Below are 24804 nucleotides of genomic sequence, written 5' to 3'. Positions count from 1 at the left end.
TAAAAAGGAAAGATTTAATTTATTCTACTTTGAAATTATCTGGATAATTTCCATTTACTGTAGTGCATCACTGAACGTAGTAAGTAAAAAATTTTGCTTCATTCTTTTGGATTGTAAGTATTAATGACTGGCAATCTGGACTGTGAAATCAAAGACACAAGGAAACCCCTCGAGATATAAATAATCCCTAACTTCAGGTTAACACTTGCTGTGACTTTATGTCCTATCAACTCAAGATGAGGTGTCCAGAAATGGCAGTTCATTGTTTTTCACTCCACCAAGTCTCAAGTATCATAGTAATTCACAGTTTCTTTGATACAGACTTACAACAGTGATATAGTGTTGGGTTATTCAGAAGGTAAAGGGACCAGTAAAATTAGCCATGAATTTTATTTTAATGCTAAAAGATAGCCACTGTTCTTCCTCTGAGGTCATTACTTTCCCTGAAATACTATGCTAGATAAAATAAATGAAAAAAAAAAGAGAGAGAGAGAGATGGGTAATTACACTGCTGGATCAATCAATAATCTATACTTACAAAAGATACAATTTTGATGTATATATTTTCCTTCTATATTTTCCCAAAGTACCTAAAGTTAATCATCTAAAAAATATGTATACATACAGAGTAATACAGCCATATATATTCATTTATCATCTTACTCTTGGGAAGATCTGCAATTTCATAAATTAATTTTTTTATCAAGATTTGTTAAATTGGATTGAGGATTTTATTTATTTCATGTAAATACTACTAAATCACTAGATGTCTGATGTAACATATTAAATGAAGATATGACATTTCAGCTAATGAAGCAAAGCCATTTATCTTGAAATTTTCTTGCTGTGGAAAGAGAAACCTTTAAACGTGGCCTTAAGTTTGCAAAAATCAGCAACTTTAATCTATCCACTTTCTTTTGACCTTTACACTCAACCTCAAAAAAATGTTCAGCAACATAAATTCGATCTCAAAAGGCTGCTGCAGATCTCATTTTCTGCTGTTTTTCCATTAGGTATTTATGGGACTTGCTAGTGTTACAAGGGACTAGTAAAACGCCAAAGTAATCCTGCAGTTCCTGTGTATGAATTCAGCTTTTCCCTTTGAGATGATAACTTTTTTTTCCCTTGCCAAGGTCTTTTCAGAATTGAGTATAAAACTAAGACTATAGGTGTAATGTTCTTTTTTAGGAGTAGGATGGGTGAGTTCAGACAAGGCAGAGGGAAAGAACATTAACCAGGTTTAGCAGTTAAACTATTGAAACAAAATAATTTTTTCAAGCCATTAAGGTAGCTTGTTACACATTTGTACTAATTGAAATCACAGCATGATTATATAGGACAGAAACCGAATCCAATGAATCCTGAAGTTTGAAGATCTCAGCTGTGTGCATGCCTTCTCTTAACTACACAGGAAACCAGCTGCTTCCATTTATGAACTGCACTGAACACATGTGCTCCAGTATAACCATGACATAACATGTAACACTATACTTTCAAACAAGTTTGCCAAGAAGGGGGAGGGTGTACAAATATGTTAGTGAGACAAAAAACATTATATATGCTTTTAAAAAATGTTAGTAAGGAAAGAAAAGAACTTCAAATTGTATTTCCATTAATGTTCTTCATAATTCATTATAATATAAATGAAATCAATGAATTTAAAAATAAGTCAATTCATTCATTATAAATATAGAAGTGTATCAAATTCTATGTCCAAATGGAGTCTGAGACAAAGAGAAATTTTAAATTAGTCAATGCTATCACTCACTGACCTTCCCATAATTCCCATAATTTATATAAAACTAGAACAAATTCTCCCTATTTCCCTCACCTCAGTTAACAGAAGTTTCATTTTTACTTATTTCTTCCTCACATACCTTACTTCTAGTCCAACAGAAAATTCTTTCATACTTAGCTGCAAACCATATTCAGAATCTAATCATTCTCACCACTGCTAGTGGCCTAATCCAATCCACCATCTCTCTCACTTGGATTATTGCAATGGCTTCTAAATTGATTTCCAAACTTTTATATTTTGCCCCATCAGTTCCTTGTCCATAGAGCAGCAAGAATAACCCTACTAAATAAATACAAGTCAGGTTATTTTTCTCCTCTACATGAAGCCCTCTAAAGTCTTTATCAGTATGCCCCTAAACTCTTTTCCCTCTGTAACTACATCTTCTACTACTTTTCCCACCGCTCACAAGCTGTATTAGATTCCTTGTTTCCTTTTTGTTTGGTTGTTTTTTTTTTTTGTTTTTTGTTTCAAAGTTTTTTTTTCTTAGTATTTTATTTATTTGGTAGAGAGAGCAGGGGGACAGGCAAAGAGAGAGGGAGAGGCAGACTCCACACTGAGCAAGGAGCATGATCCCAGGACTCTGGGATCGTGACCCCAGCCAAAGGCAGAGGCTTAATGGAACTGTTAGGTGCCCCACAAATTGTTATCTAAATTCTAGTTAGTTAACACATAGTGTAATATTGGTTTCAGGAAGCCTCCCTGCTTTTTTAAATATGTTATGCTCCTGGCATAATGCCTTTATACTTGCTATTTATTCCCTGGGACTCGATTTTTTTTTTTCTAACATGTGCATGACTGGCTCCTTTAACGTCTTCAAATTTTTACTTAAATGTTACCTTTTTGGGTAAGACATTCTCCTCATAGTCCTATTTGAAACTGTAACTCCTCTCTCCAAACACCAGCACTCTTAAGCCTGCTTTTCTGTTTTATTTTTCTCCATAGTTCTTATTATCATATAATATGCTATCTGTTTTGTTTAAAGTCTTTACCCATTAAATGTTAATTTCTGGGGGGTAGCAATTTTTAATGATTTTGGTCACTCCTATATTTTCAGCACATAGGAGAGTACCAGGCACAAAGTAAGCCTTTAATAGAAATCAATTAGGCATACAACATTTAAATTTAAGTATATTTCTTTTTTTAAAAGATAGATGATTATTTATTTATTTATTTATTTGAGAGCACAAGTGTGCATGTGGGAGAAGGGGCAGAGGGAAGGGAGAGGTAGAGAGAGAATCCTAAACAGGCGTTATGCCTGATACAACGAATAGATCTCATGACCCCAAGATCATGACCTGAGCTGAAACCAAGAGTCAGACACTTACTGAACTGAGCCACCCAGGTGCCCCTAAAGAGCATATTTCTAAAGATAAGTTATCTTTTAACTTCTGCTTCTATTACCTCTTGAATAAAAATGATTAGAAGTTCATGAAATATTCTTTCAAGGTATGATGGAAACAAATATACAGTAAAACTCTAAAACAGTATCATTCCATGAATTTATAAATTCTTATTTCAATTGACAGAAAGAGCACAGTCTGACCTTGTTTTCACAAAGATGAAAATTTCCAGAAATCAGAACACAAAGCATACAGAAAAAGTTGAGTGTCATATTCCTGAAGTTTTTCTTGGTAGTCATTACTCATTAGCACAAATGCTTCATGTGTATAATTTTCGAAGCATACAAGTAACACATGTGTACATGAATCTTTGGATGTCCAAAGAAAACACCAATTCAGATTAATCATAAAAGGAGTAATCCTTTCTAATTTAGTAAACGTCACTTTAGGAGGTTTTGCTTGATTTTTCTCTTATAACACATTTAGGATCTATATGTTCTCAAATAATAAGCTAGGATCATTTCCTTGAATTTTATTAGTATTTTATTTATAGTTTGCCTAATTCCTTAAAGATTAAGGTGATTTAGAAGGATGTGAAAAGGAAGGCCATGACTAAACAGAGGGAAACAGAATAAACCTTACATGCATGCCATGAGCTACACAAAAATATTTGCTTTTAGCCTAATAACCATGGGAATAAGGAAAAGTATAGAGATTCAACTGATAATGCACAAAAGATTGGTATCTGGCTAAAGAGTATATGGAGGTTCTCTGCTTAAAAAATGTACAAAGATAAAATAATCACATTAGGTAGAAATTTCTCAAGAACTTTATAGTTTAGTTGTCTAGGTTTTCTCCCCCCATGTTTATTGATAATATCTGAGTCATCACCATCTTGGAATTTGAGAAGACAGCTTTGAGAAATACCACAAATCCCTATATCCATAAATTATGGATATGCTAATTTAAACTTCTGTTTTTATCCTATGTGAGAGTCATCTTTCCTTCTTGCCTATATCTAAACCTAAAGCTAATCAGTTTTTTATTCCCACAAAGGCTTGTTCTTCTTATTTAAATGTAAATATTCAGAAAGAATCCAAGTTCTTATCATTTCAGAAGGGCAACTGTTATTTGATATGCTGTAGAGAACAAAAAAATATGTCACAATGGATGCTAAAACATTAACTTGATTCATTCATTACCTAAGATCATGGCAAATGCAAGTCAAGCTATGAAAACTAAATTTGTGAATGGCAATGAACTACTTTGTTCTTCATTTTGAAGTGGATGGCTCAGGTATGACTAAACTAAGACTCTACCTGAGGGCAAAAACATAAAAATTATGTGGATTTTTGACATTAGATACAAAATATATATTAGTTATTGAATTATTTTCCAAAACTTCAATAGTTGGTTTTAGGAGAAAATGTGGTCTCTATATTTTTGAAAACTTTGCTTCCTATACGTTTTTCCCTCTACAGGTTGATCAGAATTTTAGAAAAGCTCTTCAAACATACTCTTAAAAAAACGTATTTTTGTGGGAGTACCATGATAAATGAGTGTCTTAATATGTTGCATGACTTCTTATATTTCCCAATGGTTAAAAACATTTTCATGTTCCCTATAATATAGTTCAATGATTTTAAAAATATATTAATGATAACATAAAACTATCCAAAGCAATGTTGAATGCAAATTGGCTGGGGCTTAGCACTTGGAGTTCTAGTATAAAAACACAACAAATAAACAAAAAAGACACAACAAAGAGATTAGACTGTTTTTAAAACCTGTAAGACATTTGTATAAGATTTAAAACAGACATGCTTTTAAAGTCAAGAACTTTCAAATGCAACAGTTAATCCACATAATAATTCAACAACCAAGATAGGTTCAAAGTTCTAACAGATACCATATGCAACCTGCAATAAAACCTGAGTTAAGATATTTCAAGCAACAGGATAATTTCATTTTCCATTTTAAGTACCCATTTATTTTTAGTTAACAGGCTATGATACAGCATATGAAAATGCTGTAATTACTGTACAATAAAACTCTAGTACAGATAAGATATTTTATTACTGGTAAGGAAGCTAAGTCTTGGGGAGCAATATTTTTGAAACATTTTTCTGTGGTTACTACAGATAATGCATATTGAATTTACCATTAATTGTAAAAAGTCACAAAGTCTAGGAACTGTTAAATCTAGCTAAGAAAGCTGATGAAACAGCAGGAGAGTTATATTTGCTTTGAAAATGTATGTGTTCCAAATCATCATTCATTATATTGAACACCTACTATTAGTAGAGTTGTATGTCAGGCATAAAAAGAATACATGTTTATAAGACTTTCTACCACTGTAGGGGTAATTCGCAAAAAACATAGCACTGAGATCCAGAAGGGTCAGTGATATACCTAAAATATTCCACATTTTAAACTGGAAGGAAACAATTAAATGAAGTGCAAATAGAATTGCCAAGACTTTACTCTTTTCCAACATATATAATTAAAGTCTTTGTCTTGACAATCATAACGGAGGGTTACATAAGCCCTTCAGACTAGGATGGTGAGAAAAGTTTTAAAATGTAACCAATGTACAGATAAAATCAGATGTTAGCCGAGTAAAGGAAGAAGTATATTTACTGTTTTTTGCTAACAGTTTTTGAGACAAAGGAACAAGTGTCTGGCAGCTGAACCAAGAAAAGTTGGGAACTTAAACGACATTGTTAAAAGGAAATATCATTTTCTATTTCTGGCTTCTCAAGTTTATAGTTGGTTTACTCCAAGGACTTACTCTAAGTATTCCTCAGTTTAATCACAGAAGATGTTCTGTAAATTTAAAGACAGAAAACTGGCAAGCCTCATCAGCAGTATTTCAATATTACAATAGTGTCTTTTATTAGAAACTGAGTACTCCTAATTCATTCATCTGCTAGACAGAACTTCCTGGCTAACAGTCCATTGTGATGACATAATTTCTGACAAAGGCATTCTCAGTAAAATGGAGACTACCAGGACAAATAATTATAGTTTTACTTTAAATATTTTCTTAAGCTGTTTGTAATTAATGGAATAAAAGGAACACTTCATTAGAATATACACAGCACATCATGTCACCCTGAAGGAGTAACCTCACAGAGCAAAAGGCATAAACACACAAAAATCGTGCAGATATCATCTTTTTTAGGGACAACTGTGCTTATCCTACACTGTTTGCAGCAGAGTTTGTAAATTGTACATAGTAGGGATAAGACAAACAGGATAATCTGGCACTCTGAGTGAGATGGAAAAAGTTACATTGAATATAAAATCCTAACTGAAATTTTAGGAAAAACTCAGCATCTTTGAATGGGAATCTCTCCATTACTTGTATTATAAAAAAATCAAATGGAATTAATGAGCATCTGAAAAAACTACAATCTTTTTAACATCTTTTTTTAGCAACAATAATATACATGTGAAATAAATAAAAATACAACCCACAAATTGGATATATTAATGTCTGAAATTTCACAACTGCAAAGCAGCAGAAGCACAAACACAACAAATGAAATAACCTCCACCCTCCCTACTACTACCCCCAGCAACCAAAATGACTTCGCAAGCAAGTGTGTGTGTGTGTGTGTGTGTGTGTGTGTGTGTTAGTATCACACAGCTTATGTCAAAAGGACCTTTTGGTATACAGAGGTATCACAAGGACTTTTTTGTTTTTCCATCAAAAACTACTTTATCTGGGGTAAGCCTGAGAGAATAATGTTCAAAGAGTGCTCAATAGCAGGTGTTCTTTCACAGTATTTTCCCCTTGGGGTAAAGGAACAGTTAGGTAGCCATAGAGAGAAACAAGCTCCCAAACCCAAATCTCTTACTAATTTGAAATTTGAAAACAAAACAGACTGTCTTGTATTTCTTAAAGTGTAATTACGGGGAGAAATACTCTTAGAAGGACGCTAAAAGCAAGAAGTGCTCATGGGGGTGGAGGTGTGGGTAGGAACATATTTAGATATTTTTTTCTTTTTAAATCATTGGGAGACAAGAAAGAACCAATAAAGGTTGGCATGGCAATTAAGCAAGGAGGGGAAAAAATAACTGCCTTATTTTAGCAGTGAAAATGTATGACTCCTGAATACAGAAAGCTGACTTTTTGTATGAGTATTTTCCAAACTATGTTTTGCTAAACTCTAGTGTCCTCTGAGATGTAAAAAGATATTTTATGAAAAAAGGGTTTTGTCCCACAAAAAAGAAATCTGTAAAGAAATTTTTGCCTATCCTTACATTTGCCAGCTATTTTGGAAATGAAACTCTTTTCTTATGAAATATAATTTGGGAAAAAATTACTTTTCACCATATGTTAAGGTAGAGTATACGTGTGCATATTTAAAGAAAAAATATTTTAATCAAGATTTGTTTAAGTATTTCATTTTTTTTTATTTTTTAAGATTTTATTTATTCATGAGAGACACACTGAGAGAGAGGCAGAGACATAGGCAGCAGGAGAAGCAGGCTCCCTGTGGGGAACCTGATGTGGGACTCGATCCCGTGACCTGAGGATCATGCCCTAAGCCAAAGGCTGATGCTTAACCACTGAGCCACCCAGGTGCCCTAAGGATTCATATTTTTTCCCATATTAAACATAACTAATCAAAAGAACTCTATGATTACGGAAAAAAACTAGATGGTCTGTGGTCTGGTCCTAAAGTTCAGGTCCATGAGTAATTCCAAAAGCAGTATGACAAAGAAAGATTATTTATTATTGTTTATTTTGGGGACTGAGACAAATGGGAGCTTGTAGTACAGGTGTAAGATGTAGAATGTCTATACCAAATTGCATCTGCATCACCTTACTAGAAGTATGGAGCAATAATAAGATTTTCAAAGCGAGGGCAGCCTGGGTGGCTCAGTGGTTTAGCACCTGCTTTCGGCTCAGGTCATGATCCTGAGCCCACATCGGGCTCCTTGCATGGAGCCTGCTTCTACCTCTGCCTGTGACTCTGCCTCTCTCTCTGTGTCTCTCATAAATATATAAATAAAATCTTAAAAAATTTTTTTTCCCCAAAGCCAAACAAATGAGAATACACAACTTTTCTTTGGAATAGGTCTCAAAGTATCCACAGCTGAATGATAGAAAAGAGCAGTAACTTCAAACAGGATGTGGGTGGGAACATGAGAGATCTGAGGAATAAATCTGAAGTGAGCATTTCTTAATCATCCATTTAAAAAAATCACGGAAATACTACATTAAAATGTTTTCATGCAAAATTAAAAAAAATTACTCCCAATTTTACATTCAAGAAGATGTGGCATCCCCATGATATTTCTCAAGCCAGTTTGAAAGGCAAGGACTTAGGTCAATTAAGAAAACAGCTAATAAATAAACAGTTTGCTTGTTTTGCCAAGAGAATAACACAATGATCTGGGTCAATATTTCAAGCATCAGTCTGTAATTCAATAAAAATTTACTGATCACGTTATGTGCTAACCAGTGTTTTTAGGGCCACAAATATTCTTTCTGTTCACAAATGGTTCTTGGTTCTCTAGAATATCAAGCATTCTTTACTCTCTATTCCATCTGTCTTGAACACTGGTATTTCAGATATATACATGACTTGTCCCCAATTTCTGTCTTTGTTAGAATTTAAAGGGATCTTCCCAGAACAGTGTTTAGAAGAGACTACTCCTGTTCCCTGACAGTTAAGTTCTACCTGATTTTCTTGGTTATTCTTCTATAAAGTACTTACTGCCACTGGAATGCCATAAAGTACTTACCACCACCTGAATATATACTACATAATTGTTATACCCTACTCCTTTCCTTTGCTTCTCTGGAATGAAGCAAAGATTTTTATTTCTGCAGTATAGCTGGTATCCTGCATAGAGTATGGACTCACTTAGTATTTGCTGTTGAATCTGTGAATGCCGAATGGATTTAGGAGAGAGAGTGTATTAAATGGAAGTGACACCATCAGGGAGTGATGACTGAGACAAAATCTGATGGAACTGTAGAGTTAATTAGGTAACGGAAGGTGGGAATATGAGAGTTGTTCTAGCAAAGAAGAATGAAATCTAGAAGTCCAGAGTGGCTGTAGCTAGGAGAACACTGCATGAAGACAGGCAAGATAGGCAGGGCAAAAATCAGACAAAGGAAGGCCATTTTGTAGTCAAAAAGATAATTAAATTCTCCCTTAAAGATTTACTTAGAGGAAGAGGCAGAGAATAGTTTTGTGTGCAACAAAGCCAGGTCATTGCAATGTACGACAATAAAAAAAAAATCATCTCAGAAATATTCATGTAATTCAGGTGAAGCAGAATTTTCAAAAAGAAAGTTAAACATTTCCTAAGTTACACAAGTGACAGTCACTTATTGTATCACTTGAATTAACAAATCACTTTTCTTTTTATATAAATGAAAACTTTAGCTAAGATGTTCCTGAACAGCCAAGGAATAGGCTGATGCTATTTACTCAGTATAACTCAACCATAAATGCGAACGTTAACCACCTTTTCTGAACTGTGAGGTTGCTTTATACATAGTTCTGTTCCAGAGAGCTATAAATAACTGTCTTTATTATACCAAGTAAGCACGAGTCAAATGTTATTTCTCTTATATATAGATTGTCTTTTCATTGGGATCCAATTTCTCTCGCTGGAATTCCTTTGACTTAACTTTGGAATAAATATGTAATATATAAAACTTAACATTGAGTCTGGCAAATAACAAAATACCTTCATAACAAATAGCTGATGAACATTCTTGTGGGCTAGGCACTGTTCTGAAAACTTAAACATGTTTCCTCATTTTATCATTATGAAGTAGGTATTATCATCGTCCCGTTACTGCAGATGAAAAAAGTGACATTCAAAGTTAACTTCCCAATCACACAACTAGTAAATACTAAAATTTGATTCTAAGTCCTAATAGTTTAACTCCAAGGTATCCTCTCTTAACCAATACAATATTCTTATCTTAAAACAGCAGAAAGTTAAGTTCCTCATAAATATTCATTATTTTTACACATATTTTTAAATTTTTTATAAAATTATTTTTTATTGGTGTTCAATTTGCCAACATATAGAATAACACCCAGTGCTCATCCCATCAAGTGCCTCCCTCAGTGCCCGTCACCCAGTCACCCCCACCCCCTGGCAACCTCCCTTTCTACCACCCCTAGTTCATTTCCCAGAGTTAGGAGTCTCTCATGTTCTGTCTCCCTTTCTGATATTTCCCACTCATTTTTTCTCCTTTCCCCTTTATTTCCTTTCACTATTTTTTATATTCCCCAAATGAATGAGACCATATAATGTTTGTCCTTCTCCGATTGACTTATTTCACTCAGCATAATACCCTCCAGTTCCATCCACGTCGAAGCAAATGGTTTACACATATTTTAAAGGAAAAAATATAAAATATCAAGAATATTTCTATAAATTATTTACATTTCATACACTCACTGCAGTAACTTTATTTTTTTAAGTTTTTTTTTCATTGCAGTAACTTTAAATCCTTACCTCAAATGTACTCTACTGATGGTTTCTCCAAAATAATCAAGTACACTAATGAAACAAATTGAATCAAGTACTGTAAATGAAACTATACCATTAGCAAACAACAGGAAAACAATTCTAATAAACAATTCTTTTAAATGAGGAAAGAATAAAGAAATGGCACCAATGATTTCCAGTATGTATTAAGTAAGCCAAACAATTTTTATCTTTTATCAAAGCTATAACAGTCCAAAAGACTTTGGTGGTCTTCATTTAACACTTTTACTTACTTCTGATGTGCTAAAGAAAGGTTCATTCACTGCAAAAGTTAAGAAACCAAACATATAGGTATCTGCTACTTATGAGAAAATTTTAAGCATTAATAAAACTCCAATTTACAAAGTGTTTTGCCTCGCTAAAAGAAAAATTATATATATATAAAATTATATATATAAAGTTATATATATATATGTACACTTTTAAAGTTTTTTTGGCAATTACTAAATAATTTTTAGATTCAATTCTTGTCATTGTTTTCCAATTTCATTATGGCTTCTATCATGAATATCCATAAGTTTAAAACAGGTCTTATAAACAAAGCCAAAAATTTCATTAGTCCTTTAAAAATTGTGTTAATTAAAATATTATTAAGTTATTAAATTACAAGTTTATGATTTGCTACTTTTCATGAAATCAATCAATGAAATGGTTGTTTCAATCCTTTTTTTCTAGAATTTTATAGGTTGGGAGAGGAGAGAAATGAGAAGAAAAGGAAATAATCATAAAATGATGAAGTAATTTTTAAAAGCAAAATCACTGAAAGACCACTAATAACTTCAAGTGAAATGCCATATAAAAGCTTTTAATTGCCTTAAATTTGTGAAAAACTACCCAGGAGATCAACAAATTCACATCAATGAACTGCATTATACTAATAAGAGACCCCTGGCCTCTAGCCAGAGAGAACAAACAAAACAAACCATTCTCACATGGCTGCAAATTATCCAAAAGGAAGAGAAAGAGACAGTCAGAGTAACATGTTTGCACGGTGGGAAAAAGATCAAATATTGATCAGTCCAAGCTGAGGTAATTAGAGCCATAGTCAAGGAGATGGGATGAATGTTCTTAGTCCTAAGAACTGCATCCTAAATGTTGAACAAATTAGCTGTTCACTGGTTGGACTTTTCTTTAAAAAAATAAAAAATAAAATAAAATAAAATAAAATAAAATAAAATAAAATAAAATAAATAAAATAAAATAAATAAAATAAAATAAATAAAATAAACATCTGCATGGTACCAGCTGTTCATACTTTTAAAATTTAATAACTTCTTGACCCTTTAAGAAATCATCTAATTTGTATGATTTTCAGGAAGATATATAAGTTTTGCTTGAATTTTATCTCTATTACCATAAGACTACTCATAAGACGACTACTCTCTTGCCCATATGTTAAACCATAGTTTGTCAAATAAGTATAAAGTTAAATAACTGCAAAATAAAGAATTTAGAATTACATCTGATTAAATATCTGTGTATAAACATCTATAAAGTATGACGCTTACATAAGTTTTTCTAATTTCATTATAGTAAAACCTAGGCATTTCTTTTTCTATGGGGATATTACCACTATCATTGTTGAAAACTTCAGTGATTATCATAACCTAAAAAAAAATGGGAAAAATTCTTAATAGTCTATGGCAAAAAGAGAAACAGAAATTTGTCTATTACTTGTTCCAAATGAATTTTTTTATTTAAGAGCTATTCTAATTATAACTGCTAAGTGCATAAGGCAGTCAAAATAAAATATCTATATTAAAAATTAGTGGAGAGATGCCTGGGTGGCTCAAACTGACTTTTGATTTTGGCTCATGATTTCAGAGTCATGAGATCAAGCCCCCTACTGGGCTCTGCTTTAAGCATGGAGTTGTTTCAGACTGTCTCTCCCTCTCCCTCTGCCCCTCCCCTGGCTCAAGCTCACTCGTGCTATCTCTCTCCCTAAAAATAAATAAAATCTTTAAAAAAAAATTTGTGGTTACGACATAAACTAGGATGAAAATGTTCAACCAGAATCAACTTACCATGAAAGACTGTTCTCAAAAATACAAGACAGAATAAAAGTCTTATTACTGTTCTGAAGTAATATGAAGCTCTCATTTGTAAATTTCCTGATATATCTCAAAAGGATTGTGTTTCTGTATCTATTTATAAATTCATGGATAATATAATGTTAAAATAAACAGAAAACTTAAAATCTAACCTTATTTCTTCCTACCACTTTCATGTGTGATCAATTAGAGACTAATTTTAAAAATTCTGTAACAGCAAATCATTAACAGTTCTAAAGAAGGCAGTACCACAAAGCTTTTTTTTTTTTTTAAACCATAAATTCAGTACTTCAGGAGAAGTCAATAAATAGAATGAATGCCTATTTCCACATTCTAGCTAATGACATATAATCCAAATACAGATAAAATTATAGGTGAATCTGAAAATTTAAAATTCATTCATCTAAAATGTCTTTCATATTTTCTTGTCAACCAAGTCTATTTTCTTAGTTGCAAAGTCACTAAAATACAATTTGTTCAAAATAAGGTATACTGTTCTTTTAATCATGCATGACTATATGTAACTTAATTTTTCTGTAACACATTATGTCTACACTATTGACAATTAATTATAGCTGGCCCATCATGAGTAAGCAAACAGGCAACTGAAATATTTAATCAATATACTGGTTCTGATTAAGTTCTTTCATGCTTCTTTTCCCAAGATACAGGAAAAAATAAATAAGTATTGATACAATCAGGGAAGCCTGGGTGGCTCAGGGGTTGAGCGTCTGACTTTGGCTCAGGGTGTGATCCCAGAATTCCGGGATCAAGTCCCACATCTGGCTCCCTGCATGGAGCCTGCTTCTCCCTCTACCTGTGTCTCTGCCTCTCTCTCTCTCTCTCTCCATGCCTCTCATGAATAAATAAATTCTTAAAAAGTATTACTATAAAAAGTATTAATATAGTTATTATTTTATATTAAGAGTTATGTGAATATTTTTTCAAAGAATTGTGTATTCTTTTTCTCCCTTTCACACTTCCTAGCACTTTATTCTTTCATTTTAGGATAGTTTTGTTCTGTCATTTACTTCTTTATAAAAGCCCATGAATTATGTCCATTTGTGCCAAATTCTTCATGCCAGTGAAGCTTTCACAGATGGAATAAAATACTCAAATAGTCACTCTAGTAGCTTTGCTATATATTAGCCCTTCTACTTCCATCTTTTATTCTGAAATACTGGAAAAAGTGGATCAGGATATGTAATGAAAATGAACTGCTAATCTAGATGTCATCTCAGAAAAATAGGTTTCATTTCTAAATTTTTCATCACATTTCAAGAAATGGGTATACTCATCTTTCATCATTAGCATTTTTCACCATATCTATAATCATATGATAAAAGCTACCAGTACTCCCCAACTCTATCATCTCTTTGGGAAAAGGTGAAAAAGTAAATACACTGCTCTGCATTTTGCTACCTAGTTTGTAGATAACTTTACTGGCAAAAATAAACAATAAAGCAGTGTTTATCTTTCTAGTAATAAAATCACTAATAAGCCATCAGAGTAAGATATCCTTTGCTCCCTCCCATTTCCTACAAGGAAATGTCTGCATCTTATTGGTTGGAATTATAAAATTAGGATCGATTGAAAAAAAAATCATAAAATAAGTAGAACTATTATTTTATCTTTTACATAAAATCCCAGGAAAAAAAAATTAACTATGAAAGAAAAAAAAAGCAGTAGAGCCATAATTCTTACAGATTTTAAAGCAAAAAAAAGAGAAAGGATGTCCAGTTGTTCCTTTGACATTTTTCTAATACATAGTTGGAAGTAGAAACACAGTGGGAAATAAAGCAATTTCTGTGTATTAACAGACCACTGACCTACAAATGAGATAGGAAGGTAAAAAAGATAGCACAGTTAATTAATCTTTAAACCATTTATCTCATAAACCTTTAATCCCCAAACAAATATTTGTACTCAGTAGGATAAAACTATAGCAGCTTTCCTTTATATCCAATCGCTTTGCCTTGTTCCACAGAAAAGCTATAAAGATGTCTTATTCACTGAAAGTTACCAAACCAGAGAAATTTTATGCTTTAAGACAAAATAAGTGAACATAAACTTTAAATACAGAAAAGAACACTGAAAAAAATCAGCTTACTGATCAATTACATAATATATTTAAAATATTTTTGTTTTTTTTTAGTCTCAAAGGAGATGTATTGTAAAACTAGTTTGGATTTCTTCTGTATCCCATTTTCAGTGAACTCAACAAAGAATATTTATTAAATATCTTTAAAATGCAAAGCAATAAAGCACTAAGAAAAAATCCAAAATTGCATAATAATTCTTGCCCTCAGAAGGTTCCAATTCTTGTGAGATGTGTTAGAAAATGGCTTTCTCTAATTTAGGTGTTGGACTAAGAGGGTTCTTTTTTTTTTTTTTTTTTAAGATTATATCTATTTATTCATGAGAGACACACAGAGAGAGGCAGAGTCATACAGAGGGAGAAGCAGGCTCCCTGCGGGGAGGGAGCCTGATGTGGGACTCAATCCCAGGACCCTGGGATCATGACCTGAGCCAAAGGCAGATGTTCAACCACTGAGCCACCCAGTTACCCCTGGACTGTATGGATTTTTAACTAAGTTAAAAATGGTGCTTTGATTCCAAGTACAATCACCACTGAATGCATAGAGATGAATCACACTATTAACACAGACAGGTTTGAAGTTATCCTTTCATTCATTATTTAATCCACTTAAATAACAATCTTTGAACACCTTTTTTTTTTTCTCTAGGTATTGTGTCAGGTCAGGGTGATACAAGGATAAATAACATACAATACTAGCTTTTAGAAAGCTCACAGCCTAGTATATTCTTGATATTATTATCTCTTTATCCTTTTAGTCACCAAACATGTTCCTGCCTCAATCTATGCTTAATCACACACTGGAACAGATCATCCTTTTCTGTCAATGCAACAATATTTAGCATTCAAGTTTTACCTCTTCTATCAATCCTTAAAATGATTTAAGGCAGTGTTTGAATGAACTAAGATTTAAGATTTGGAAAAAAAACTTAAGATACCCTGTTTCCTTTTAAAATCTTAGCAAAATACTAGGTATATAATGGATTCTTAAAAAATTAAGAGTTAAATAAACCCCAACATGTTGCAACATGCATAATACATAAAAACAAAGACCAAATACACTGGCCCTGCTATTTCTTTCACAGAAATTTATCCTCTGTGATGTTTTTGATGTAACAACTTGGCTAGGCTACAAACTCCAGTTATTCAATCAAATACTAATTTAGGTGTTACTCTGAAGGTATTTTTCAAATGTAGTTAAAAAGCCCTAATCAGTTGACATCTAGTAAAGGAGTATCCTTGATAATCTGGAAAGGCAGACTGAATCAGCTGGAAGGCCTTAAAATCATAGTCCAAGTTTCCCTGAGAGAATAGATTCTACCTATATAAGATCATTTTGGCTTCTACCTATGGAGTTAAGAGCCTGCTGGTGATTTCCAAAAAGATCTTTGTACTGATATCACAATGAAAGAGGACATGGTTTTATGTAGGAAGTTCCTGGGGCAAGACAAGAGGTCAAGCAAGTCCATAGGGAGGAGGAGTGGACATAAAAGGAATATTTATCATATGCCAGAAACTGTGTGTGTGTGTGTGTGTGCGCGCACGCGTGTGTGTGTCTCATTTAATCCTCATAATTAAATAAAGTAAACATTATTATTCCCATTTCCAGATGGAAAAGCTGAGGCTTGGAGTTGTCCAAGGTCACACAGCTAATAGGTAGCAGAATCAGCATTTGAAGCCTATTTTTAAAGCTCTAATTTTTCATCTGCATCATAGATTCTTAGAAAGTAATGGTTCCCTAACAATATAATGAATCATTCCTTGAGCACTTATAATGACTTATAATGTTAGACCATTTTATTAAGTATTTAAATGTATTTTTAAATGACTTTTGGAGGGGCAGAGGAAGAATCTCAAGCTGACTCCCTGCTGAGTGCAGAGTCCCATAAGAAGCTTGATCTCATGACTTTAGATCATGGCCTAAGCTGAAACCAAGTCAGATACTCAATCGACTAAGCCACCCAGGCACCTCTGGATTTTTTAGAGCCTTTTGTGGTAAGTACCGTCATAACCTCCATTTAACAGATGAGGGAGCTAAGGTGGGAAATTAACAGAGTAGTAGGATATTAATCAAAACTTAGGAATCATCTCAATTCAGTGACCTTGGAATAGTCCATAGCCAATTTACATTCTTCTGGGGGAATAGGAGAATGGAGGGATATTTAAGTAAATACAACAAATATTATAGCTGCTAATTTAACAATCAGTGTGAACATAATAAAATATGTTTGACAGAAATTAGTACTGTAGGCAAATTGAATTTAAATAAAAAAAAAAGAAATTATTGCTGGAAAGGTAGAAGATTTGAAATGCTTTCAGTAAAGCATTACAAAAATAAAAACCTAAACCCAAAGCTTCCTTAATAAAAATCAGTGACTGAGGGGGCACCTGGGTGGCTCTGTAGGCTAAGCGACTGACTTGATTTCAGTTCAGGTTGTGATCTCAGGGTCATGGGATCGAGCCCTGCAACTGCTCTGGGCTCAGCAGGGACTCTGCTTGAGATGGTTTCCTTCTCCCTTCAATGAGACCCTCATAGATAGATAGATAGATAGATAGATAGATAGATAGATAGATAGATAAACTAAGTGAGGAACATGGGTTGCTTTAAGACTAATCACATATACTTACAAAATCAATGTAGAAGTTTGCTTAAAATCTTCATAATACATAAACTAGACTAGCAAATATAGTTGATGAAATAAATTTACAATTGTCTCAGCATATTTCAAAGCTCCAAAAGTAACAAGAAACTGAAGACTATTTGAAGATTGTTGTTTTTCTTATTTCATTCACTTTATGCACCTGGAAACTACTAGCATAAAGGGCTAAATGCAAATGTATATTATCCATCCTCTCATGACTATTCTTCTAAATTATAGTTTTATATCATACTCTTTCTTAAAAGGATTTTATGGTTCCCAACTGCTTACAGTATAGAGTTTATACTTCTAAGCATGGTCCTTCTGACTTTTCAACTTTTCTACCATCATCTAGTACCATTCTTCCACATGCAGCCTAGCCTTAGTATTTCACAATCTGTTAATAAGTTCTCTTTGAAAATAGCTTGAGTGGCAAATAGATTTTTAAAAGCTGCATATCATATCTCTCTCTGGGAAATTAAAAATGAACATCAGCCTATTAAGGGGAGGGGGCAGGTTGGAAGGATTTCTGAGAAAATAAGTAAATTACACCTGGGTTATACAGTTAGTGGCAGACCACTCCCTCCCCCTCCCCAACAAAGTTCAAGTAATTAGAATAAGGAGATAAATATCAGTTTTAAATCAGCACAAAAGAAAAAGTTAAAGCCTTTTAAACCACCCACTTTAGCTCTCCCCTTGCAGAATCTATTCCCAAATTACTTACTGGGTTTTGGCTAACCTACTATTTAAGTGTAATAAAAAATACGTTTAAGCTGCATACTTCGATTGATTCAAAATCACTATGAAGGTAACATATCAAAATACTATATATGTTCATTTATGTATTCATACTTAAACAGCTTTTTAAAAAGGTAGACGTTTAAAAAATAATAGAAGTTCATTGAGTGAATTGCAATCCCTTTGAGAGATGAGAGCAGTTATAACTCTTTCACTTATACTTGACATTTTCCATTACCCTTTCTTAGAATTCTCAGTAAACAATTACTTGCACTCACTTTATGATTTAGGTAAGGCTCAACAGCCACTTCCTCTAAATAAGGAAACCAAGGTTAAGAGAGGTTAAATGCCTCAGAGCAGATCAGAGGTGGAACTAGCTATATAACTGTGGGGTTCTCAGGAAATAATTTACTCTTTCCTTCAAGCAGGTGTAAACATACTAAGACATGTGATATTACTGACATTCCAAGAAGCTTCTTTTACATTACAACCACTTTCTTTCACTCAAAGGCACTTAAAAAATATTGTGTAATAATAGAAAAATATATAAAAGAACAAATATGAAAGCAAGCTATAAACAAATATAGGTTTTATTATTATGATCATCAGGGCTTTATTCTTTATTAAATAAAAATTACATAATAATTGCTTAGTTAAGAGAAAAATTCTTCATTTAAAGAATAAATAATAAGAAACATAAGGTGTTAGTAATGAAATTATATTTACATTAATGACATTCACACTTGTTATTAACATGTTAATCACTAAGTACTCAAGAGCTGTCAAGCCAGGGACAGCGGATTTTAACAGATCTTTCAGCAGAGGATGTGTATAACCATCTGTAAATTTCATGTTGGACTAGGGAAAGAAAAAAATTTTTTGAAAAAACTACTGTGAAAGTGTATAAAAACTAATTGTGTATGTAATGAATTAATTCTTTATGAAAATATTAAACAACCTATTTACAACCCATTATTTACATTTATTTTTCTAAATTAGCGATTATGACACTAAAATATAAATCCTACCAGAGTGTTTATTCTCAATGTCTTTTTCTTTTCTAAACTATATCTTTAAGCTTCTGAGTGTATGTGCACTATAATCAGCTGTTGTGAAAATTATTATAATGTCACAGTAAATGGATTTTGTGATTCCTGGCAAGAAATAAAGCAATCAGACAAATAAAGCATTAGAGAAAAAAAATTGTTATTTTTTTATGAAAAATATTGGATCAAGATATTAATGACCAACACTCCTAAAATCATTACTGGATGCTAAACTCGTTCAGGCTGAATTAAGAAGGCATGGTTCTTTAAAAAACAAAATCTTCTTTATTCCACATTATAAGTTATATGTTTATACTGCAGTTGTAGATGTTGCCAGAGGAGAAGCTACTACATCTCTCATTGCTTTCCACATCTAGTTACTTAGGTCAGTAACAACCTCTTTATTTTTAACAGGGAAGACTAGAAAGCAACTGAAAGATGTTTACTCTTTAAAGGTTCCTATCTATTATATGATCATGATTAAAGAGAAGATAAGTGAGTCTACTACTAACTCCCAAATATGTGTTCATCACAAAACGGACAAACATGCCTCATCAACAGTACAAAACCTCAAGACAGGATTTACCATCAAGAGACTTCTCTTCCTCTGCTTTCACTACAGGTCCTCTGCTTCCTAACTAATTAATGCTTCAATTTAGCTACATTTAAGTGTTAAGCGTTTACAGAGAATTGTGGGAAATTAACCCACATTTGTACATGGGGTCAATTTCTGTGGGGAAATGAATTTTGAGCTCAAATAACTAAATTACAATAAACTTTGGGCATGTTGCTCATTTATTCACACTGGATGGTCTATGAAGTGCCCAAGAGATAATGATGTTAATTGGTAGGTCAGTTGTATATACCTGAAATGGAGAGGCAAGAAATAGGTGATGTATGGACTTCTGATATCAATTCTTCCTCATTGGATTACCAACATTTGAGTTTCATTCTAAATACTGTAATATATTTAACCAATAAGGACTTTCAGTGAAATAATTAACAATATCAGTGATGTTTGATACAAATAATAACAGAACAGCAGTAATACTTTTACCTTATAAATTTCTTCAGGGTGTCGCTCTCTAAATTTATGCCTGTAATACTACAAATAAATATACTTCTAAATATTAATTTCTTGGATGCTTTGTTCTTAGTATACCAAAAAGTCTAAGTAGTCTAAAAGTTCTCTAGCACCATCTTTTTTTTTTTAAGATTTTATTTATTTACTCATGACAGACACAGAGAGAGAGAGAGAGAGAGAGGGAGGGAGAGACACAGGCAGAGGGAGAAGCAGGCTCCATGCAGGGAGCCCGATGTGGGACTTGATCCTGGGTCTCCAGGATCACAACCCAGGCTGAAGGCGGCGCCAAACCGCTGGGCCACTGGGGCTGCCCACCATCTTTTTCTTAAACAACTTTATTGAGGTCTAATTCACATATCACACAATGCATGAATTTTAAGTGCACAATTCAGTGGTTTTTAGACTATTCAGAGAGATATGCAATAATCATATCACAGTTCTACTTTTTGGATATTATGAATAATGCTGTTATGAACATTCATGTACACATTTTGTATAGATACAGGCTTTTATTACTCTTGGGTATACACCTAAAAGTGAAATTGCTGGGTCACGTGGTAACTCTTTTCAGCCTTTTGGGGAACTGCAAATATTCCCACCAGCAGTACATGAGGGTTCTACTTTCTCTACATCCTTGTCAGCATTTGTTATTATCTGTCTTTTGTTTATAGCCATCTGTGAGTGTGATGTTGAATTACATTCCAGTTTTGATTTCCTTTTCTCTGACGGCTAAAGATATGTGCATCTTTTCATGTGTTTATTGACAAGTCTGTTTTGTATGTATTTCAGAAAGCAGATTTAAGGACTTGAGTTTGTAAGGCTACAGAATTAGTACAAAGTTATGAATTTACAGTTGTCCGCTTTGACAACTTAGCTGAGGAAACTCTCACATATACTGAGTAACTCTAATTTATATTGTAATAGATCTTAACCTTCCAAAAGAAATTGGTAGTTCAATAAAAACAGAACCCATGTTTTCTTCATGTTTGTATCTGCTACATTACTTAATAGGATACACAGAGTAGGCAGTCTCGATGATGTTTAAACTGGTACCTTTAATGCCTGATCTCATTACTTTAACAAATCCCTAAGACAGAATGGACTGGCAGTATTCAAAATCCCCTTTATTTATTTATTTTTAAAATATTTTATTTATTTATTTATTTATTTATTTATTTATTTATTTATTCATTCATTCATTCATTCATTCATTCATTCATTCATTTGTTTGACAGAATGAGAGAGAGAAAGAAAGAGAGAGAGCACAACTGGGGAGGGGTGCAGGAGAAGGAGAAGCAGGCTCCTTGCTGAGCAGGGAGCCCAATATGGGACTCGTCCCAGGATCACAAACCAAGCTGAAGGCAGATGCTTAACCAACTGAGCCACCCAGGTGCCCCATTCAATACCCTTTAGAAAAATAATGATCAGGGATCCCTGGGTGGCGCAGCGGTTTGGCGCCTGCCTTTGGCCCAGGGTGCAATCCTGGAGACCCGGGATTGAGTCCCGCGTCGGGCTCCCGGTGCATGGAGCCTGCTTCTCCCTCTGCCTGTGTCTCTGCCTCTCTCTCTCTCTGTGACTATCATAAATAAATAAAAATTTTAAAAAAATTAAAAAAAAAAAGAAAAATAATGATCATAAATAATTATGCTCTCAATCAGTGAGACTATTACAAAACTCCAAATTTCCTAATCCCAAGTTTAGAACTCAGTATGCCTTTGATTAGGCAAGACTCTTCACGTTTAGATAATCTAAGTTTTAAAGTATTAATATCTACAGTAAAGCAGTCTCTTTTTTTTTTTTAAAGCAGGTTCCACACCCAGCATAGAGCTCAATGTGGGGCTTGAACTCATGACCTGAGATGAAGACCTGAGTTGAGACCAAGAGTCAGATACTTAACTGAATGAGCCACCCAGGCACCCCTAAAGTAATGTCCTTATTTTGGTTTAAGAACAAGATAAGTAGTTCGCATATATTAAACAAAATAAAAAATACCACCTCATTAAAATATAATAAAACTTGGGCAGCCCTGGTGGCTCAGCGGTTTAGCACTGCCTACAGCCCAGGGCATGATCCTGGAGACCTGGGATCAGGTCCCATGTCGGGCTCCCTGCATGGAGCCTGCTTCTCCCTCTGCCTGTGTCTCTGCCTCTCTCTTTCTCTCTCTCTGTGTATTCTCATGAATGAATAAATAAAATCTTTAAGAAAATAATAATAAAACTTAATTTTCTTATTGTGAAATGAGTGAACAATGGGTCTTTTGTTCCTCACAAGTATAAGAGGCAAAATTGGGGAATCTTGGTTTACTTTGATGAACTTATAATGAGGGCTTGAATTTCAGTTCCAAATATACAACCTATAAATTGGATAATCTTGACCAAATTATTTAACCTCTCTGAGCTTTGGTTTCTTTTTCAAGTGGAAAACAGAATTTAACTCAGTTACTGAAGGGACTAAATAAGTAATGTACTGACATATAACAAGCATGTATTGAAATACTTATTATTCAAGAAACACTGCATATATATCCAAAGTGGAATCCATTTCCAAATAAAAGAATTCCTTAACCTATAACAAGTCACTAAGATTCATCTAAATATCTTAGGTTGGTGGGGAACTAGGTGAGAGATGGGCAAGAGATGAACCTGTACCATTTGAATTACATATTATTTCCATATATTATGTATTTAAGTTAGTCAACAAAACAACCAAAAAGCTTTAATTATTTAATTATTAAAAGAAATGTTATGAAAAGCTATTTCTATATTATATGACCTAATAACATGAATCACTAATACCAAACACATATTCTTATAGGAAATTACATATTTTTTTTTTTTTTTTTTTTTTAAGATTTTATTTATTTATTTGAGAGACAGAGAGGCAGATGGACAGGGAGAGGCAGAGTCCCTCAATGCCGGGCTCCATCCCAGGACTCTGGGATCATGACCTGAGCCAAAGACAGACACTTAACTGACTGAGCTATCCAGGTGCCCTAGAAATTACACATTTAGATATACTGAAATTCAGCCATATTGGTATGTAAAGCAAATATGTGATTATTTAAAATTGGGACATTAATTTGAACATTAAATGAACATAAAATGGTTTAACACTAGAGATTTAATTTTTGTGATGCCCTTAGTATGTTTGTTTGATTTATTGTATATTATATACTTTATAAACATGAAAACCATATTTACTGATTTAAGTAAACACTTTTAATATAAAGGCAAACTTTCTTTTGGAAGCTAAGACAGATTATAATCCATTAATATATCTTTCAACAAAAAGGATGAAATCTTCCACTGGTTAGGCTGATAAACTCTTTCATGTCAAAACTAAGCCTCTTTATCATGATAACCCAGAATAATGGTCGGCTGCTCTAGGCACTTTATCTACTTTACAGATGAAAAATCAGCTCTACTTTCATGGAATTAGATTAATGCCATAACAGGAAATACTTCTGGGGCTGAACTTGCTTCATGCCTTCAAAGCTGCCTGTAAATTTAAAGTACTTCCTGAATTCAAAAGATAAGACAGGAGAGGGAAAAAGAAAAACAGTACAGTGACCCTTTTACTGAAGGAAAATATTGCTTCCTGAAAAAGCTGTTGAAAGCTACTTGCTAAGGGCATTATGCTCTAGAAAGCCTAGGGCAAGTCTGTTTTAGTTGAACATGGGGATTCTGGTTATATATCAGACAGTTGTTATAAATCTGCTCTTTCTATAATCCTTTTTGATAAACTTTCTTCAAGTCATCGTGGTGAAAGCTGAAGTAATAACTTTCTCAGCTTTTAGCACATACAAAATTGCTCACTATTTTACATATAACATTTTACAAAGGATTATAGTTTAACACATTTGGAAAACTGCTGACCCCAAGCTCTAGAATTAAATTTTGGTTCAGAACATGTACCAAAGGTAGCAAATCCAGTTAACATTTATTGGCAGTCTAACCTAACATTAAAAAAAAAAAAAAAAAAAAAAGGAAGCATTATGTGGAACATATCAAATAGTTTTTAAAATAGTGATCATGGTATGAAGAAGAAAATTTTATACAGAAGACATATACTTAGGGAGAAAATAATACTGGCTATATGTATGTACTTGAATATGCCCACATGAAAGTTAAGAAAAATATAATTATATGATCTAAAACAGAAGGGAGAAAGTAGGTAATTGGAACACAATGAAAACAAAGAAAAACATAAATACAACAACTATGTATTTATACACACACACACACACACACACACACACACAGATAAATGGCTACTTACAATGTGCTCAGCATTGTGGAGCATGGGTGGCTCAGTCAGTCAAGGAACTTTGGTTCAGGTCATGATCCCAGAGTCCTGGGATGGAGCCCCACATCAGGCTTCCTGCTCAGTAGAGAGCCTGCATCTCCCTCTCCCTCTGCCCAACCCCCCTCCCCTACCAGCTCATGCTTTCTCTCAATAAATAAAATCTTAAAAAAAA

General features: G+C 33.4%; 1 protein-coding gene across 20 annotated transcripts in view; it reads right to left on the bottom strand.

Moving 5' to 3' along the window:
• The window catches only part of ADK (adenosine kinase), a 506565-nt gene that overhangs the window by 195594 nt on the left and 286167 nt on the right, over nt 1-24804 (bottom strand). The window lies entirely within an intron of this gene.

Source organism: Canis lupus, chromosome 4 (genome assembly GCF_048164855.1).
Source record: "Canis lupus baileyi chromosome 4, mCanLup2.hap1, whole genome shotgun sequence".
NCBI classification, from domain to species: Eukaryota; Metazoa; Chordata; class Mammalia; order Carnivora; family Canidae; genus Canis; species Canis lupus.
This window is presented reverse-complemented; position numbering and strand designations above follow the sequence as displayed.